The sequence below is a fragment of the Hyperolius riggenbachi genome, chromosome 1 (assembly GCF_040937935.1).
Source record: "Hyperolius riggenbachi isolate aHypRig1 chromosome 1, aHypRig1.pri, whole genome shotgun sequence".
Lineage (NCBI taxonomy): Eukaryota > Metazoa > Chordata > Amphibia > Anura > Hyperoliidae > Hyperolius > Hyperolius riggenbachi.
Genome location: NC_090646.1, coordinates 563,591,571 through 563,613,211, shown reverse-complemented (window position 1 = coordinate 563,613,211; position 21,641 = coordinate 563,591,571).

The window sequence follows — 21,641 nt, the reverse complement described above, 5'->3', positions numbered from 1 at the left end:
GAAGGTTTACATGCTTGCTTTCACTACCCGTGACCCGCACCCGCAGACCGCTACCCGCAACCCTACCCGCACCCGACCCGCAGCTTAAATCAATTCGGGTACCCGAACCCGCTGCAGGCCTCTAGTGAGATTAGGGATAGGTATAGTTTCAGTACAATATACACCACCAGGGGTGAGGTTAGGGTTAGGCACCACCAGGGGGGTCTAAGGGTTAGGGATAGATACAGTGAGGGTTCTGTGTGAGATTAGGGATAGGTATAGCTACAGTACAATATTTGAAATATAAACAATGTATTAAATTATGTATATTTACACAGGGGAGGGGGGGGGGTCTAGGGGTTAGGGATAGGGAGAGCCTACAGTTAGGTATAACTGCAGTAAAATACCTGTGAAATCTACCATTGTATTACTATGCTTAATGCAAGTGTAAATATCGTTTTTTGTTATGGACGCTATTTGACGTTTCATTTCCGAATTCGTTTGTTGTTATAGACGGTATTTTGCAGTTTCATTTCCGTTTATTGAACCGAGTTAGCACTATATTTTCGTTTATAACCTATAAACAAAAAATATTGTTTTACATTACAACCTATAATTTCGGCTGTTACCCACACCCTTTTTTCCAGGCGCTCTTTTTTTATACACGCGCTCAGTGACCCCTGACCTACATAGACAGGTGAATCCAGTTAAGAGAAAGAGTATTTAAGGGGGTCAATTGTAAGTTTCCCTCGTCTTTTAATTTTCTTTGAAGAGTAGCAACATGGGGGTCTCAAAACAACCCACAAATGACCTGAAGACAAAGACTGTTCACCATCATGGTTTAGGCCAGGGGAAGGATACAGAAAGATTTCAGCTATCTGTTTCCACAGTTAGGAACATATTGAGGAAATGGAAAACCACAGGCTCAGTTCAAGTTAAGGCTCAGAGTGGCAGACCAAGAAAAATCTTGGATAGATAGAAGTGAGGCATGGTGAGAACAATCAGAGTCAACCCACAGACCAGCACCAAAGACCTACAACATCATCTTGCTGCAGATGGAGTCATTGTGCATCGTTCAATCATTCAGCGCACTTTACACAAGGAGATGCTGTATGCAAGAGTGATGGAGAGAAAGCTTTTTCTCCACCCACAGCACAAACAGAGGCGCTGGAGGTAGGCTAAAGCACATTAGGACAAGCTAGCTTCAATTTGGAATAAGATGCTGTTGGCTGATGAACCTAAAATTGAATTATTTGGGCATAACAAGGGGCGTTATGCATGGAGGAAAAAGAACACAGCATTCCAAGAAAAACACCTGCTACCTACAGTAAAATATGGTGGTGCTTCTATCATGCTGTGTGGTTGTGTGGCCAGTACAGGGACTGGGAATCTTGTCAAAGTTGAGGGACGCATGGATTCCATTCAGTATCATCAGATTCTGGAGATTAATGTCTAGGAATCAGTGACAAGCTGAAGCTACACCGGGGCTGGATCTTTCAACAAGACAACGACCCTAAACACTGCTCAAAATCTACTAAGGCATTCATGCAGAGGAACAAGTGCAACATTCTGGAATGGCCATCTTAGTCTTCAGACCTGAATATAATTGAAAATCAGTGGTGTGAGTTAAAGAGAGCTGTTTATGCTCGGAAGCCATCAAACCTGAATGAACTAGAGATGTTTTGTAAAAAGGAATGGTCCAAAATACCTTCAACCAGAATCCAGACTCTCATTGGAAACTACAGGAAGTGTTTAGAGGCTGTCATTTCTGCAAAAGGAGGATCTACTAAATACTGATTTAATTTATTTTTTGTGGTGCCCAAATTTATGCACCTGCCTAATGTTGTTTAAACAATTATTGCACACTATCTGTAAATCCAATTAACTTCATTTCACTTCTCAAATATCGCTGTGTGTGTCTCCAAGATGATATATTTAACTGACATTTTTTATCGTAACAACCAATGATTTATACAGGAAAACCATGATGTTTAACAAGGTTGCCCAAATTTTCGCATCCCACAGTATTTCCTTTCAAGCAATACCAGTTGCCTGGCTATCCTGCTGATCCTCTGCCTCTAATACGTTTAGCCATAGGCCCTGAACAAGCATGTAGCAGATCAGGTATATCTGACTTTACTGTCAGATCTGACAAGATTAGATGCATGCTTGTTTCTGGTGCGATTCAGACACTACTGCAGCCAAACAGATCAGCAGGGCTGCTAGGCAACTGGTATTGTTAAAAGGAAATAAATATGGCAGCCTCCATAGCCCTCTTGTCACAGTTGTCCTTTAAGTCGGCTTAGGTGGCCCATAATGACTGCCTCAGCCAATAATAAGGCATGTGTACTGCAGCCAGTGACCCCCGACCCGAGAGTGCTGGGCGGATCTACTCAGGCCAGGATTGTGATTTTTTAAATCTGAGGCCTTTATTCAATTCATTTTTTCCTCCTCAGTTTTCTTCTAGGTGATATTTTCACACCTTATCAATAGCCACCAGCAACCAAGAAAATACAGTATTTTTGACAGTACTTTTTTGCCCACTTTTTGGTACTTTTTCAGAGAATTGTCTAGAGAATTGTGGGCTGCAGACAGAAATAACACAGTGATTTTGAATAATATTTAATGGTCAAAATGGCTTGTGTACTAGTGGTGTACATTATCTCCTTTTTAACCAAAATGTAATTTTCTTTTAAAAACACCCAAAGAATTTCCCTGGTTTTCACTTATTAATATTATATTTCTAAAGGTTAAAAAGAAAAGAAATTCTACTTCATTTTAGAAGTGCCATAGACATAGATGTGTGCTGGAAATTATTTTTGCAATTTAATATTACTATAAACTATAAGTTCATTTTGAATTGCAGCCAGCTATGAATTTCTCCAAAAATGGCAATAAGCTAAACCTGTATTTCTTTGCAACCACATTGGCAGTACTCCGCTTTGACTTGCATTACTGCATAATCTGTGCGGTAGGCGCGGGTAAACCGGTAACATGCTGCAGACTTTGCATCGGGATTGCATCAATTTAGGTACTTCCATTGTGCCGCGTTGCACAGCGTGGACTGTGCAAGTCCCTTGTGGCAGGGGAAGCGGTGGCGAAGAGTACCGCAGTGCGACACTGTGTGCCAGTGTGCAAGGAGCCTCAAGAAACAGAAAAAAATGTATGAAAAAAATTAAAAAGTAGCAAAAAGGACGCAGTACAAAAGGTAACCAAAAATCACTCAGTTGCTGTAGTTCTATTCTAGCATGTCATTTACCTGAATTACCTTTTATGTAGGCAAACTGCCTGTGTGTCACTATGTCACATTTCATTAGGTTACACGTTTACTTTAAACTCCTAATTAGGGGAAATCTGGTCACCTACATTGTTCAAATAAAGCGCCTTAGGACTTGAGTTTGAAACTAACAGTTCAGGGCCATACACTCTCCGTAAATTAACTTCCACAGACTGACTATAATTAATTACTACAAACCAAAGAAAGCTTGTCATTTAATACACCTTTTATTTCAGCTTTATACAAATAGTGGGGATGGATCCATTAAGCATGTAGCTATTAGTTCTGTTTAATGCATGTGCCTTTGCAAAACTGAGATGTCTAATTGCACTATGCACATTTAGGCTTTCAATGTCCTGATCATACAAAGAAGATTTTATAAGACGTATAATAGACATAAAGCAGATTAAAATGAGAAAAAAATGCTTTATTTTTAGAGCATCACAATTGTTCAGTATTTATATTATACTGTATGGAGCATGGCACGTGGCAGAAGTGCAAAAACATGACAAATTACAGCTGAGTTCACTGCAGGTGCATCACAAAGCATATCCCAACACACAACAAGATGGACTTTGCAAAGGATGGGCTTAAGCAGCAGGAGACCATCAAGAGTGCGTTTAGTGTTGCAGAAAAATAGGAAAAGATGTTGTGGGCCCTTGCCACCGTGTTCGATCGGTCTAAAATTGGTTTGAGAAAGATCAATCAGAGTTCAACCTGTTTCCATGCCCAGCTCAGTCCCCTGACTTCAGTCCTATTGAGCATTTGTGGGACGAAGTCAAAAGCTCACTTCAAAGCTTAGAAACATCACCATCCAATCTTTCCCAACTTAGAGCCACCATTATGTCAGCATGGGCCAACATTCCCCAGCATGTGTTGAGTAATTGCTAAGAAGAATATCGACTGTGATCAGAGCTCAAGGTGATCCAACTCATTGAGAGGGTTTCTCTAATGTTTTGGGCCACTCAGTGTAGTTCAAAAGCAAATGTGTGTAGAGTGTTACTGTGTTGCACAATAAAGCCTTGTACACGCACAAGACGGTTCTCAGTTGAAAATCTAACGTGTGTGCGGCGGCCCTGATGTTTTACCATGAGAGCTGGAGGGCCGCATTTTCTCGCCTGAGAACAGGGTGAACCCATTGTTACGCTACACACCCTAGCCGCTAAAATCCGCTCGGTCATAAGCTTCACCATTATCCCTCTTCCTCCCTTCCATAGCTACAAAATGCATCACCAGTACAGCACTCATTCCATGCTATTGTCTGTTCCAGTCCCGATCCCTGTGGACAACAGTTATTTAAGAGTAGTGATCCAGGTTCTCACAAAAGCCCATCAGTAAAAGTCTCTATAACACCCTTGACACACATTCTAAGCTTATTTTTGCACCCTGGCATTCTTTTAAAACCTACTAAATTCCTGGTAGTGGAAGCAGCAGCATGAATTCCACAAGGCAGTTTTTGGAGCATGAGAAGCCTGTTGAGAAATGTGTGCTTTGAATAGCATATTCTGTTTTATCGTCTCATGAAATGTTAGGTTTAATTATCTTTAATGCAGGCTCCCAAAGAGAGGGTCCACCTCATGAAATATTGGGTCCGCACCGGCCCACGTGGCAGTGATTAACAGCGCCACTCGCGCAGGCGCAGTACAGAGCGACCTGGAGGTCGCTCTGACCTCATCGCCGGGGACTGGGACGGACCTGCAGCAAACGGCTGCGGGCAGAGCTGCGGCGAGAGACGTCCTGGGAGCTTGGAGCTGGAGGAAGCCCCCGGTAAGTACCACTTCTTTTAGCATATTTCCCCTGATGACTCCTTTAAGAAACTCCAGTTGTTATCTATGCAAATAGCCATTGAGCTCCATGACTTTGAAAGTCGCAGAGAGCTCTGACTTCTGATTAGGTTATCTCAACTGTATTGTGTTTTTCTTTTGCAGAGAACAGTTCAGGGCAGGTCAAATGTTCACTGCCTGTTCTGTAAAAACCTTTCGAATGCTGAGTAATGTGTACACTGCAAATATTAGAGAATGATGCAATGTTATAAAAAAAAAAAAAAGCTGTATAACTGAAAATAAAAATATGAGAATATTTTTTTTTGCTACCAATGTTCTAGTAATTACCCGTACTACACAACGAATTCATGATATCATTTTTTTTATTTTGCTTCAGTTACTCTTTAAGCATCTTGCATTAGAATAAGTACCAAAAAGGAGGTGAAAAGGTACTATCAATATTATTTTTAGTATGTTCTTGCTTGCTGGTGGTTAAAAGGCATTTTATTGACTAGGTTTGAAAATATCACCTAGGAAAAAACATTAATTGTATATGGAGTTTTGTCTGTATAGTCAAGCTACATTTAAGGACCAGTGTGTATCTGAAACATGTCAGCTGGAGGTTGCTTTCTGTATATTTTGCCATAAAGAAATTGCCACTTTGACAAATGTGGATCCATTGTCCTTTTTTTTTGCCAATTGCACAGGTTCACTATAATGTTTCTATGATTTCTCATTCATAAGCTTCCAATTAATAATTTTAGCTACAAACATTCTAGTTGTTTAAGGGGATATTAACTTAAAATAGAAAGAACTAGCCAACCCGCGGCGTAGCATACGCCGCATAAGAGGGTAGAGGGCAGGAAGGGGGTATTGGGCACAGCGGCGGGGAGAGGGGTTGGACCCCCCCTCAACTGGGTCCCCCATGTGTGCTCTACCTCCAGCTTAAGCTCAGCAGGAACCCCCCCTCACCTGGGTCGCCCATGTGCACTCCCCCTCCAGCTTAAGCTCAGCAGAACCCCCCCCCCTCAACTGGGTCCCCCATGTGTGCTCTACCTCCAGCTTAAGCTCAGCAGGAACTCCCCTCCCCTCCCCTCACCTCACCTGGGTCCCCCATGTGCGCTCTCCCTTCTGCTTAAGCACAGTAGCAGCCGCCACTATTAGTAAGAGGCAGCGGGCGGGAATGACTCACCTCTTCCGTGTTCCATCGTGCATTCCACATTTGTCACTTTCTGCAATGCCGCACACTGTATTGGTGTAATTTGCCTTTTTAAAACAGAAGAAAATCTGCAATAATTCAGCTATAAGTGAACATTTGTGGTTACCCACAATGCACTGCTCCTAAATATGCAAATTACCCCTTTTCCCCCTTGGTAAGCCAAGCAAGCATCCAGAGCCGCTGGTATATAGCAAGCATATAGCTTTAAATTTTACATAGCCATATCAAACCCACATGTAGTCAGCCTGTTTCAGACTTTTGGTCCTCATCTGTACATGGCAAGGACTGATATGGCTGTATGAGATAGGGCTTGGACCAGTACAACAGAGTAACCAAGCAGCTCAGGGTGACCCAAACCACTCGGAATGTATAGGGGGATAAAAGGGACCAAAAAGACCTCCTACTAAAAAAGCAAAGCTTGGTGTAATTTGCCTTCCTAAAACAGAAGGAAATATGCAATAATTCAGCTATAAGTGAACATTTGTGGTTACCCACAATGCACTGCTACTTAATATGCAAATAATTTCTTTTTACCCTTAGTAAGCCAAGCATGCATTCAGAACCACTAGTGTATAGCAAGTCTATAGCTTTAAATTTTACACAGCCATATCAAACCCACATGTGACAGCCTGTTTTGGACTTTTTGTACATGGCAAGGATTGATATGGCTGTATGAGATAGGGCTTGGACCAGTACAACAGAGTAACCAAGCAGCTCAGGGTGACCCAAACCACTTGGAATGTATAGGTGGATAAAAGAGACCAAAAAGACCTTCTACTAAAAAAATCAAAGCTTGGTGTAATTTGCCTTCTTAAAACAGAAGAACATCTGCAATAATTCAGCTATAAGTGAACATTTGTGATTACCCACAATGCACCACTACTAAATATGCAAATTATTCAGTTTCACCCTTAGTAAGTCAAGCAAGCCTACAGCTTTAAGTTTTACACAGTCATTAGTGTTGTCCGGATCATGAACGATTCGGATCTTTGGTCCGAATCTATTTTGTGAGTCGAATCATCCGAATCATCAAAATGAGTGATTTGGATCGCAAAAGGGGCGGGGCCAGGAGCGACACGCCCCCTCTCAGCGGGCAGTGGGGTCCTGGAAGCAGAGCTGAGATGGATCGCTCTGTTGGATGGGAGGCAGCCTTGCAGGGAGACAGGTAGATGAGAGAGAGGGGACATGGGTGCCACTGCCAGATATGTGTAGAGCACACATACTGGCTATAACGTGCTGCTGATTATAGGCTGTCTGTTCCATAGTTGTGCACAGTGAACACATTGGAAGCTTTTGGCTCAGCTCAGCACAGCTCAGTAACTTTGCAGGCACTGTGATTGCAGCGCAATATGATCCTCCTGCACTGCTCTAAACAGATGCACTTTACTTCTGGGAATGCTTTGGGGAATGCTTTCTTTCACTGTGCGACGTTTGCATTCAAAGTACACAGATGAGCATATAGGTGAAATACATGTAAAGCATATGATTGCAGCATGTGGGTATTGTGTGCAAGCAAACATTTCTGCTCCCTGCTCATCCCTCCTCCCTTCTCTGTCCACTCCCTGACCTCTGTCCATCTTCTTCCCTTCTCTGTGTGTCCACCCCCATCCCTTTCTCCTGTCCACAGTAGGGAAAGACCTGTCCTGCTATTCATTTCACCCCCGAATGCTTCGGAAGTAAAATGATCCGAGATTCGGATCAAAGATCCGGATCTTTTCAATCATCCGATTCGAATCATCTGGATCATTGAAAAGATCCGAACTTCCCATCTCTAACAGTCATACCAAACCCACATGTGACAGCCTATTTCAGACGTTTGGTCCTCATCAGTACATAGCAGGGATTGATACGGCTGTATGAGATAGGGCTTGGACCAGTACAACATAGTAACCAAGCAGCTTAGGGTGACCCAAACTACTAAGAATGTATAGGAGGATAAAAGAGACCAAAAAGCCCTCCTCCTAAAAAAAGCAAAAGCAAAGCTTGGTGTAATTTTCCTTCTAAAAACAGAAGCAAATCTGCAATAATTCAGCTATAAGTGAACATTTGTGGTTACCCACAATGCACTGCTACTGAATATGCTAATTATCCCTCTTTGCCCTTGGTTTGATTTGACACTACTTCTTCTTGCTTGGACCAGCCCCTTCTTCTTGCTTGGACCGGCCCTGGGGGCCGGGCGCTACTTCTTCTTCTTGCTTGAAGGTTGAGGCACTTACTCTATTATATATATAGATAGCAGTCATATTTTCAGAACCCTCCATAATAATGACTGTTTTTACAGTATGCTTATTTTTTCATCGATTTTAATTTTATTGAAAAAATTAAACTATACATGGCATTAATGGTACCATGTAGAATACTGTGCTCATGTCATCTCTAGTAGACACTAACTCCAGTAACCCTTCTCTAACACTGATTTAAAAGTCCTCCTCAAGCATCAGGTTTGGCAGACTTTTATACAGATGAGGAAATTTTGTGGACAGAAAGAAGGATTGATACATCCAAATCCAGGCCAATTTAAGTTACAAACTTAAAAAAGCTCTGTCTTTCAAGTACAGAAGTCATAAGTTGGAAATTCACTTGTACAAGTTTTCGGAAAGAAAAAATCTGTAAAGCTATTGAACTGAAGCCTGAAAAAAAAAGATCGAAAATAAAAAGAGTGAACATGAAAATGTCTTCAAGCAAGAAAGAGTCTCATATTAACAATTCTGGAACTGAATAGATCCACTGGTACTATAATCTTGTAAGAAAAGAATAAAGAGAAAAGTAATACGAATGATGTTCAAGTAAAAGATGTAATGGTTTACTGAGAAGGAATAGACTGCAAGATTAGGACAGGAAGGTCACTTATTCATGTGAAAACTGGACCAATTTACAGCATTGTCTGAAAATAACACCGTAAAAAGGCAGTCTGGCTGGCAGAAATAGAGTGAAGTTCTCTCGGCTTTCCTGCCATCATTGCATACAAAAATACAGTATGGGAACTGATTCATATATAATAACAGCTTTTTTGGAAAACAGCTCTGCCGAATTGTGAATGAGGGAAACAAGACAGGAACTGCAACATTACAGTACACCATTGGACAAAACAAAGAAAAAATAAAGTCCTTCTATGAGGGATTGGTATAGGGAGGTTTAAAATATCCGGCAATGTGAGGCTATTATTCAAGGTCTCATCAGAGGCATTTGAATCACTCTCTCTCCTGGACTCGTTGGAATATTTATACTGAGTCAGATGAAGGTAAACTAATGTCAGGCCTTTAATACAATATGGTTGGTTTATATAATTATCAAATATGGTTTCCATATTAAGGTTGTGTTCAGATCTTACGGACTCAAGTCATACACTGTGAATCAATGGGTGACTGTTGCAATATGTGGTTGTTTCAGCAGAGGAGATTGTGGGTGGGAGAGGGTGAGTACAACTGATATACTTTGTTCACCAGGGGCAGAGTTGGATATAATGATTGATATGCTTCCAGAGATCTCTGGCTGACATGCATGTTCACTTAGGGCCTGAGCCCACTAATGCAGTTGAGCACAGTTGTGTCCGCTTTTTAGCATCTGTAACATTGATGAGTTTCTGAAAAGCAGACACAACTGTGCACAACTGTGTTAGTGGGCTCAGGCCCTGATGGATACCTATATTATGGTTCTTTGATTTGCCTGTGCCATGCAGTCATCTGTATGTGTAATTACAATATGTCGCTGCGTTGACATGCCTTGTGTTTTCCGTACTGTTGGAACTTTGTTCTAGTTCTTTTTTGTCTTTGTTTTTGGTGACAATAAAAATGGTTGAATTAAACAAAAAGTGTCAAAATGTTACCAGTGGTGTGGCTAAATCCCTTGCAGCTAGTGGAACTGAAAGATTGACTGATACTGAGTTTTCAGTAGTGTTGTGTAATGCTGTCAAGGGTGCCAAGTTGTGAAACTACTTTATTAAAGGTCAGACAGCCACCATTGCACACAAAGGCAGATCAGACATACAGAAAGACAGGAACACTGACATGCAGTGATAAAGGGTGTAGATGATATGACGACACCTACAGGCCAAATTCACAAACACCTTTCCTCTGTGGGACAAAAGTAATTTTTTGGTCTTCAGTTCTGGACAATGAAAACAACTAATACAAACAAATAGTAGCAAAGTACAAAATGATAAAATTTCAATAATATTTTTTATAACGCTTTTCTCCCTGGGGATTAAAGCGTTGTGACCCTGTGTTCTGCAGTCGCAAAGGCTCAGGAGATGAGTTTTTAGCCTTTTTTTAAAGCTGTCCAGAGAAGGAGCCTCTCACACTGATTGTGGAAGCGAGTTCCATAGAGTAGGGGCTGCATAGATAAAGACCCAAGCACCAAATGTTTTTAAGTGGATCCTGGGAATAACCAGCAGAGGAGAGGGTGTATGGAGGGGAATATAGTTCCAATAGATTCACTATGTGATTCACTGTGTGATCCCTTGTGATTTAGAGCCTTGAATGTCAGCAGGCAGACTTTAAAAAGGATTCTCCATTTTACTGGCAACCAATGAAGAGTTTGCAGTACTGGGGAGATGTGTGAGCTTGTGGGGTTTATTGGCTAGGAGTCTGGCTGCTGCATTCTGTACTAGTTTTAAAGAGAATCTGTATTGTTAAAATCACACAAAAGTAAACATACCAGTGCGTTAGGGGACATCTCCTATTACCCTCTGACACAATTTCGCTGCTCCTCGCCGCATTAAAAGTGGTTGAAAACAGTTTTAAAAAGTTTGTTTATAAACAAACAAAATGGCCACCAAAACAGGAAGTAGGTTGATGTACAGTATGTCCACACATAGAAAATACATCCATACACAAGCAGGCTGTATACAGCCTTCCTTTTGAATCTCAAGAGATCATTTGTGTGTTTCTTTCCCCCTGTTCTCATGCACTGAAGTTTCAGGCTGCTTGTTTCTTCCTGCAAACAGCTTTGCCCTTGTCTGTAATTCTTCAGTATGTGAAAGCCCAGCCAGCTCAGAGGACGATTTATCCAGCTTGTAAAAGATAAGAGAGAAGCTGCTCTAATCCTAAATAAAACACAGGCAGTGTGCATAGAGGGGCCTGGAAGGGGGAGTTCATAGCAGAACCACAACACTGAAGAACTTGGCAGCCTTCCAGACACAGGCCGACAAGTCTGACAGGGGAAAGATACATTGATTTATTACAGAGACTGTGATAGCAGAAAGTGCTGCAGTAAGCCAGAACACATTAGAATAGCTTTTTGAACTTGTAGGATGATAAAAAACAGGATGCAATTTTTGTTACAGAGTCTCTTTAAGGGGCGCAGAACCTTATCCAGGGATCTGACGACCAAGGTATTGCAGTATTCCAGGCAGAAAGACACAAATGCATGAACTAGAGTAGTTAGGCCTTCAGCATCTGCCAATAAAAACTTTCCCAACTATACCTCCAGGCAGGTAGTATTCTCCTGGCATTTTCCAATTCAGATTGTCCATCAGACTGTCAGATGGAAAAGTAAATGTATCACTCAAGAGAATGTATTTCCATTGCTCCCTAGTCTAATGGTAGAGTGCTTTCTCGCACTCCATCTGATACTGGGCATTGTACATGATGGCCTTAGAAATTTGTTAAAGAGCTGATGTTGCTCCTAGTTGGGTCTACTTCTGTTGCAGAGTAGAGGGTAAGAAAACGTTACTATGTTGGTTGGATCACAAATTAGAAGCGGGCTAAGGGTAGGAGAACGTTCGGCATCAGGAATGGATGAAATTTAGGGGTAAAGTTTATGGATCAGGAATGGAGTAACATTTCAGAAGATGTGGCCATTATGGGGATTGGTTAGGATTGGACAATCGAAGGAAAAAAACACCAAAACACTGGTAAAAACAACAGTGCAAGACTGAAATAGCAGAGTGCAGGCAAATATGTTGCTGATAGTCTGATTTCTTTGGATGAAGTCCCCAACCTACACATTCCAGATAGTAATGGAAAATGAATCATACCTTTCATGGTCTCCCTTTCTGCTTTCTTCCTGAGTTCATTTAGCATCTCTTTCTGTGCACTCTTGTTTTTTGGAAGAAAATACACCTGCCACATGGAGGTTACATCAAAGGCTGCAGTGATTCTCTGATGCTAGATCAAAAATGTATTCACATGTCCAACCTTTATCTTCTCACATGCGCCTTCAGATTAATCAAGATCTCATTGCAATGTTGGTTGACTGTCTTTATGAATGTTAAAACTCCAGGGGCCATATGCAATTGACTTTTTCACCTGAGTTTTCTCCAAGGAGATAATTTTTCATCTTCGATTTTAAACAAGTTTCCAGCACTTTTCAACTAAAAAAAAGTACCAAAAGTAGGTGAAAAAGTACTATCAAATTATTTTGATTATTTTCTTGCTTTCTGGTGGCGTAAAAGGCATTTTATTGACACGTTTAAAAATATCACCTAGGAGAAAACTCTAGGTAAAAAAGTGAATTGCATATGGCCCCAGCTATCAATCTTGCTGAATCACCAATGCATCTACTTCTTTGGTTATTTTTATGTTTTGTTTAGTTGCTGATGTCCTCAGAAACCTGATGTTCTCAGATATCTTAGGCATTCACTGTTCTCCATGTTTTCTCAATCCATATATAAAAAAGTTTGTGCCACTCTAATGCTTGTGTATGACTCAAACAGTCCTCCATATAAACCTCTTTAATGGGGTAAAGCTTTCTTTAGTTTTACTAAGAAAATTCAAGTTTATATGCTGTAAGACATCTTTCATATAGGAGACTGAGGCCCATTTCACACTGGAGTGTTTTCATTACGTTGCGTTACCGCACAGTAGCGCTTGCCAATGAAAGTCTATGAACCATACTATGGCGATGCGATGTGACGGAAGTGAAGATTACGACACATGGACGAAACTAGGGCATCCGCATTAACGGCTGGCTTTTGCGGCGATATGCGGCGAACTGGAAGTCATGTAAGACTATGGTGATGTACATTTTTTAAAAAAGGTTTTCGCGGCAGTGTTGCGGTGCGCATGTGTGGAAGAGTATTTTTTCAATACACTTCCACACATTTCTTTTTTCGATCACAGGAAGTGAGCGCTAGAGAGTCTCACTTCCTGTTTGGCTGTCTGCCAGAAGGGGGATTACGGCACGTTAAAGCGGAAATCCCCAAAGGCTATTTTTAGCGTTGCGGTGTGGTCCAAAACATCCTACCACACAGCTAACGCCGATTTCCAAAGTGAAACCGGCTTGAACTGTGTGCTTGTTGGCCAGTTCAGCGTCGTGTCTGCAGACCATGAGCACCATCCAGGTGCAATTAAAATGCACCTGAATGGCAGAGTTAGTAACAGAGCTTTAGAGTCAGTGGCATTATCCAACTGCAGAGAACAGCAACATGTCATGTCTGAGCACAACTGTGGCCATGCTCAGAGGTGTGTGTAGGGGGGAAATAGCGGGGGCCAGTCCTGGGCCACACATGATGCAGGGTGGGGCAGGTTCCTCAGGTGGCACTCATGGGGGGGCAGTGTCCTCCTGGCCGTGGTTGGGGGGGGATCACTGAGTTGGAGGGAGTATCAGCCAGGATGGGGGACTGCGGGCACAGAGGCGTGGAGCAGGGTCGGACCCCCCCTCCCTCACCTGGGTCCCCCCGTCCGCTCTCCCCCTCCAGCTAATTGCGCAGCAGCCAGTGGGCACACACATCAAGCAGCGGGCTGGGGAGCAATTACTCACCTCTTCCTTCCGTGTTTCAGCGTGTGTACCACCGCTTGTCACTTCCTGCAATGCCGCCCACTTGCCTGGGGGCAATTATACTATTTGGAGGGGGGGGCGGCATCCTCACAAGTTTGCCTCAGGCAGCAAACAGTCTAAAGCCGGCCCTGGCGGGGGCACCAGTCTACCACCAGTACCGTGCTCTAACAAGTGCCCGGCCGGTACAAGAGAGCAGCTGACAGGTGGAGAATTCACCACCTTCAGCTGTCTGTATGAAAGAGCCCTTAGAAATTTACTATAACATTTCTGCTACAATGAATCAGAAAAGCATCCTGTTTACATGGCAACTGCCAGCTGAATAGCACTTGCATTAGCACAGTATTTATGGAGGTTGTTGAGTAGACTCCAAGGTCTACACGCTGACTTGACATTCAGCACTTCTTGTAATAAACTCCTCAAACACATTCCAGTTATTATTATTATTTACAGATGTGCTGTACCTTATATATTGCAGATAGTTGTGCAGAGTCGCTTAGCAAACATATGTTGAATAAATAGAAAATGTGGATAAAAGCTCTCTATGTTGTGGAAAGCAGAGTATTCAGAGGATTAATCAACACACATATTGTATAAACATTAAGAACATAGTAGGGTTTTCATTTCATATTTAAACCTCTATAAAACCAAGAGAGGCTATGAAGGGGCCTTAGGAAGAGTGTGTAACAGTTGAGAGCCAGGGGAGGACAACGAAGCAGCTCAGATGCCACCTGACTGTTCATTCAGTATTTGCACCAGGGTGCTAGGTCTGTGTTGAAGGCAACTTAACCCAAAACTGAAATTGTTAAATTCTGAAAGCACAGATGTTATTTTGTGTAAGCTATGAACATTACCATTGGAACAGCGAGGTTAAAGTTAGGCACCACCCCTAGGGGGGTGGGTAGGGTTAGGCATTAGTAGATGGAAGGTTCTGTGTGAGAGTAGGGTTAGGTAATAGTAAGATATTGGTAATCTTTACCGATATTTTACTATCAGAATTGAGTAGTAGAATATTGGTAATTTTACTGATATTCTACGAGCCGCTACCTCCTGGGCCCCATTTTTACATGTACGCCCTGTATAGGATGTGCCGTCTTCTCTATCCAACTGGCCACATCTGCTGAATTTTGGAGTTCCCAGCAATGTCTTGTGCATGCTGAAAAAGCATGCAGGAAGCTGCATTCCATGCATACAAGTACAGAGATGTAATCACATCCACGGTCTTCATCTTCCGGTATGCACTGCAGCACACACGTGTGAGACACTGCCAGGAACTACAAAATTTGGCAGATGCATCTGGTCTAGTGGAAAAGATGGCACATCCCATATGAGGTCCAGAGGAGCATCACCCCATACGTAAGTAGCAAGGCTTACCCTTATTGCCCTCCCCCCTTACACCACTCTGTTATGAACCTCTTTTATGGAAAGTTTTATTTTAATATATATACATCACTGGTGCTTGCTCAGTGTCCCTTAAAGTACCACTGACCTTGTTAATAAAAAAAGCATTAAAATCATTTTATTTATAATCTGTACTGTGACATAAGAGTCACAGCACAATCCTTCCCCTTTGGTGCCCCCCCCCATCCCCCGCTCAGCTCAGCCGTGGTGCAGAGCTCGCTGATGGGCGGGGAGGAAGTGTCAGTATTTCCTCCTCTCTGCCCGTCATCAGGAACGCCCCCTGCAATCAGTTCTAATTACACTAATTACATTATCTAATTACACTATCGTTCTAAGCTAAAATACTCCAAGACCACACACAACGCAGCTTTACAGCACACTATGCAGATAGGAACAAATAGCGGTGAGTGGAGGGGGTGTTCCTGATGACATCCAGAGAGTAGGAAGTAGTGACACTTCCTCCCCGCTCATCCTCAACGTTCTGCTGCAGTCAAATATTTCGGCTGAGAAGAATGGGAGAGGGGGGCGCTAAAGGGGGAGGAAAGTGCTGTGATTTATGTCACAGCACAGGAAATAAAAAAATATTAAAAATGTGTAATTTTCAAGATAGGTCAGGGGTACTTAAAAATCTCTGATATCTGTTCTTGCCTGCAGCTCCACAGCTATACATACATGCTCAAAACCCTATACGTACATGTGCAAAACCACCACTGTTTTCTGGCTTCTTATGCAGAAAGTGGGGTCTTCAAATCCCACTTCTTATGAACAACAAGTGAGCAACAAGCTATATCAGCATAGTGACTGAATCAGGCTCCTGCACTTCTCTTGTTCACAATAAATATCATGTAGATGGAGTGGGTGGTGAATTGTGCAGCTAAAGATCAAATGAACAAAACTATTCCCATGCTCCCTCCTTGCCACCACATTTGTCACTGTCCTTAGTAACCAGCTTTAGCCATGTTTTTTTACTGCAACATTGAAAATGGAGTCTGACCTGTAGTGTGTTTTTTCTAATTTGGTAAGGGCAACTATTGATTGGTCCAAATCCCAAGTTGAATATACAAAAGACAGGAATAAAGCTATAGTGCTTTAACTGTAGATCTTGCATCTGCTTTTAGAATATGCCCTGACCAATTTGGGGTTTGGTTGCACTCTAAGCTCTGGAAGGGAGATTTTTGCTACTCACCAAGCACACAGGTCAGCCTTCCCCAGCAGGTGCCATCGTTACCATGGTCCCTAGTTCTAGCCCTGTCTAGAGCAGGGTAGTTTATGAGAAAGTTGACATTTACCTGAAACTGTACTTATTGAATACACCCTTGTGAGTAAGAGCACAATTTAAAACTTCATCCCAAACTGCTTCTATACAACAGTGGTTCTCACTATGGGCCTGATTCACAAAACGTTTCTGTTAAATTATCTCACCTTATTTATTAACTCACAATTGATCTCTCCTTAAATGACTTAACTCAGGATTTACCTCTCCTTATCTAACTTAACTCATGATTTAGCTCCCCTTATCTAACTTAACTCATGGTTTAGCTCTCCTCATTTGACATAACTCATGGTTTAGCTCTCCTTATTTGACATAACTCATGATTTAGCTCTCCGTATTTGACATAACTCATAGTTTAGATCTCCTTATTTGACATAATTTATTGTTTAGCTCTCCTTATCGATTTATCTCATGAATTATCTTCCCTTATTTGTTTTTCTCATGCATTAGCACTCTTTACAGTTGAAGGGACTCCGAGCTCTGAAAAAAAAAACGAAATTGGTACTCACTGGGGCTTTCTGCAGCCCACCGTAGGTCAGGAGGTCCCACGGCATCCATCCGGCTCTTCTCCCAGGGCCTGGTCAGAAATGGCTGCCCGGCGGCTCCCGGCGACACTGGGCCTGAGGTCAGGCTCCTTCTTTCTCATACATCACGTCTGACATCACCACGCCGGCCGCCTTGCGTCATCCCGGCGACTGGCGTGACAGTACGGCGCATTTGTGATTAAACTGCACAAGCGCCGTACTGTCACGCCGGCCGCCGTGATGACGCGAGGCGGCCGGCGTGGTGACGTCAAACATGATGTATGAGGAAGAAGTAGCCCGACACTCGGGCCCAGTGTCGCCGGGAGCCGCCGGGTGGCCATTTCTGACCAGGCCCTGGGAGAAGAGCCGGAAGGACGCCGTGGGACCTCCCTACTTACGGTGGGCTGCAGAAAGCCCCAGGTGAGTACCAATTTCGTTTTTTTTAAGAGCTCGGAGTCCCTTTAAGGTGAAAAATAAGTAACCTTTGTGAATCAACCTCTATGTGCATTGGGTAATGCCTGCGCTGTAATACAGACAATGCATTCTATGTAATGTTCTTTTTACTGCACACTTTATCCAGAAACACAGTAGTAGAATATTGGTAAATTTACTGATATTCTACTAGCCGTTGCTAAAGGGGGTGTGGCCAGAAAAATGAAAAACAAATGAACCCTTTGCACACTCGCATGCAAGTGTTAAAACAAATGCATTCACAGATTGGGCTTGATTCACAAAAGAGTGCTAACTGTTAGCACGGCCGTTTTCGCGCGAATTTTCGCATTGCGCGCGATCGCGAATCGATAACGGTTTCGCGCAAAAAATCTCATTTGCGCACGAAAACGTTATCATTTCGCGCGAAAATTCGCGCGAAAACGGCCGTGCTAACAGTTAGCACTCTTTTGTGAATCAAGCCCATTCACTCATCCAGGTTAGTGGTAAAGTTAAAAGCCGGGGTCTTAGTTCACAATAGAATGCATTCTCTTGCTTAGTCACCTACACTGCACAGAAGTACAAAAGTGTGCAAAGGATTAATTTGTTTAATAACTTAATAACTTATTTAAATGTCCTAACTAGAGGTGATGTGCCTGGATATATGTGTTTCTTTTCTTGTGACTGACCCTTGTGGCCAGGGTTTTGATCTAGTGCACTCCCTCCTTCCCCTGTATGTGTTTGTCAGCATGCACTCAGCTTATGCTGGTGTATGTGCATGGTGCGCATGGATACATTACGTTAGCTCCCTTGTTTAATTGGTATGATGCTGTATCTGTCCCAGGAGAGGATGTCAGGATGTGTGCTCTAATCCCCAGATAGGTTTGATGCACTGAATGTTTGCATGTCTGCACTATGCATGTTACAGGGCTAGAGTAGGGACACCTACGATTACCTGGGTACTTCTGTGCAGTGTAGGTGACTAAGTAAGGAAATGCATTATTTTGTGAACTAAGACCTGGCTTTTAACTTAGCTGTAGGGATAACAGTGGTGCCTGGATGACCAAATCTGTGAATGTACAGTATTTGAACACTTTCATGCGAGTGTGAAAAGGGTTCATTTTGTTTTTTGCTATGTATGGTGAGCTGTCCTGATGCTCACCGCTCACCACTCACCCCGTTCTCTATTCTGCACGCTCCGCTGCCTGTAACGCCTGCAGCCAGTCCAAAGCAGGCGCACTGATCCTCGACCGGGAGCGGTGAACATCAGGACAGCTGAGCTCACCACGCATGCCTGCTCCCCCCGTTTCTCATTCATTTGGGCACTGGTATCCCTTAAAGGGAACCTAAACTGAGAAGGATGTGGATTTTTCCTTTTAAAATAATACCAGTTGCCTGACTCTCCTGCTGATCCTGTCTCTCTAATACTTTTAGCCAAAGCCCCTCAACAAGCATGCAGATCCGATGCTCTGACTGAAGTCAGACTGGATTAGCTGCATGCTTGTTTCAGGTGTGTGATTCAGCCACTACTGCATCTAAAGAGATCAGTAGGACAGCCAGGCAACTGGTATTGTTTAAAAGGAAACATCCACATGCCTCTCAGTTTAGGTTCCCTTTAAAGATAATTTATCTCAAATAAATAGTTTTACACACACACTTTGTAACTTTGTAAAAGGTCCTCCAGACGCAAACGTGAAATAAAGGCACCTGGAAAAAGGGTGCAGGGGATTGCCGCTAGTAGAATATCACTACAATTAGTGATATTCTACTGCTGGATTCCATAGTAAAATATCGCTAAACCTAACCCTACTTTCACACAGAACCCTTCCTGGTGGTGCCTGACCCTAAGACTCACCGTGGGGCCTAAACCTAAGACCCCCCTGGGGATGCCTAAATCCTACTTCCTCTAACGTAAAGCTGCGATGTTAAATGATGCTAAATTTGGAGGTATGCAGAAATGCAAATTGCGGCATTGCATAGTGGGCGCTCCACGTTATATTTCCTTGCTACTAATTAGTACTGCTGTAATGTATATTTTTGGCCACCTGTCACTAGGTGGCAGTGTGAGACAATAATAAAGGTCTTCTGCTTTCCGTTTTTAATAATCTATCCTCCTCTAGCAGAGAGACATCAAAGCATTCAAAAAATTTCAAGCACAAGTAGTTCTGTCGGCTAAGGTCCATAGCAGTGCACTTATCTCAAACAAGATAATTCATCTGAGGCGACTAATGGGTTAATAAATGTATATTATGTGTTTATGGGGCATGAGAAATCAGGATGAATTGACTGGAGTTTCTCTTTAACTATATGCAGAACAGAGGTGTACATTAAAAAAATGGTGTCCGCAAATGTGGGTGCCGGGTGAATCCGCTAATAGAATATTGGTCAAATGACCTATATTCTACTGTCACTTTACCTAATCTTCTTTTCATACTAACCCTCTCTCTACCTACTCCTAACACCAACCAACTCCTGCCGATGTCTGCTCCACAATCTCTGCTGCGCAAGTGTCCCTCCACCTCTCTGAGCAGCTCTCCACCACTATTTTTCACCGGCAAATTTTGTTTATAGGCTGCGCTTCCGGCACTCCAATTATAGACCGAGCACTGCAATAACATTGTGGTCTATGCAACACCCAAATAACGAGGCATATGGAGGCTGACAAATTAACAGCTCTAGGACAGGTGTAGAGGTACGTGTGTGATATACACATAAATAGGTTTGTACGAGCTCCACCAACTGCATCAGCTGCAATTATGAATCACTGCAACAGTACCAACAAAAATTCCTATCATCCCATATTGACCAGTGAGAATACGGTCTCTCTGATGAACTTTTTTTGCGCTAAACTAAGAAAAAAAATAGCCTTTAATGCACCTGCATTCTAAAGACATTAACTAAAAAGCTCTTACAATAAATATTGCCCATGAACAGCTAAAAGCCTCTTGAATATGCAATAAAGATACCTAGTGACCTTACTTTTTACTTTGCTGTGCCTTGTGAATTTTTTCCGTAATAAATTTCTTACAATCTAATTTTCCATACCGACAGGCATAGAGGAAAAAGGAATCCAGTCTAGTTCACAGAAAGCTGCCCTTGAAAGAGGGACTTTCAGTTCATAATTCAACCCCTACATCCAATTTTTATATATTTCCTGGTAAAATCATTGACTTACAATTTCCTGCATGGCTTGGAGTGTAACGTAAAATTTCTATTTAAAATCGTATAACATTTTAGGGTAACATATAAACCGAGCATACCTATTTCAGTCAAAAGCTCGTACTAAATTTTTATTTTGTATTGCTAAATTAATAAATTATTTATATCCCTTTTTAACTTGGCCTCGATCAGGTCACATTTTTTTTACCTGCATTCAATTCTATAAATAAAGATAATGCCCTTCGTATAAATATAAGATAAAATAAGATTTTCTTTTACAGCTGTCACAATTTTTAGTGTAGTAACAGTGGTAAAAGAGAACCAGTCACAAATGAGCATTTAAAGTAATATGAAACACCACAAAGAAATATCAGTCTGACAGTGAAGTTTCACCAACCAGAAATAAATATTTGATCAGTTATTGTCTTTTCTCACTTCACGACTATGTATAACTGGAAAAAACAAGATAACTGTATTTTTAATAGTTTAATATATGCGTTTACTTTTTCTAATCTCCATCTGTAACAAAACTTTTAGGCTAGGTGCACACTTAGCAGAAACGCTAGCGTTGCGAAAAACGCAGTGTTTTTTGTAGTCAATGGAAGTCTATGGACCGCGGGAAAAAAACGCATATAAAAAACACATATGCGTTTTCTATGCGTGCGGTTTCAAAAATGCAGGTTTTGTTGCAATATATGCAAAAAGGCATCAAAAACGCACATAAGTCTATGGAAATGCAATGGTATGCGTTTTATAGGCTTTTTTTTATAAAAAAAAAAATGTGCGTGATGTATTTCCACTTCATGTTGTCTTCCTAGTTATTTGCATAAAGCGCAATTCTAAAAAGCATGAAAAGCACATACAAAACGCATGCGAACCGCAAACACATTAAAATGTAGGC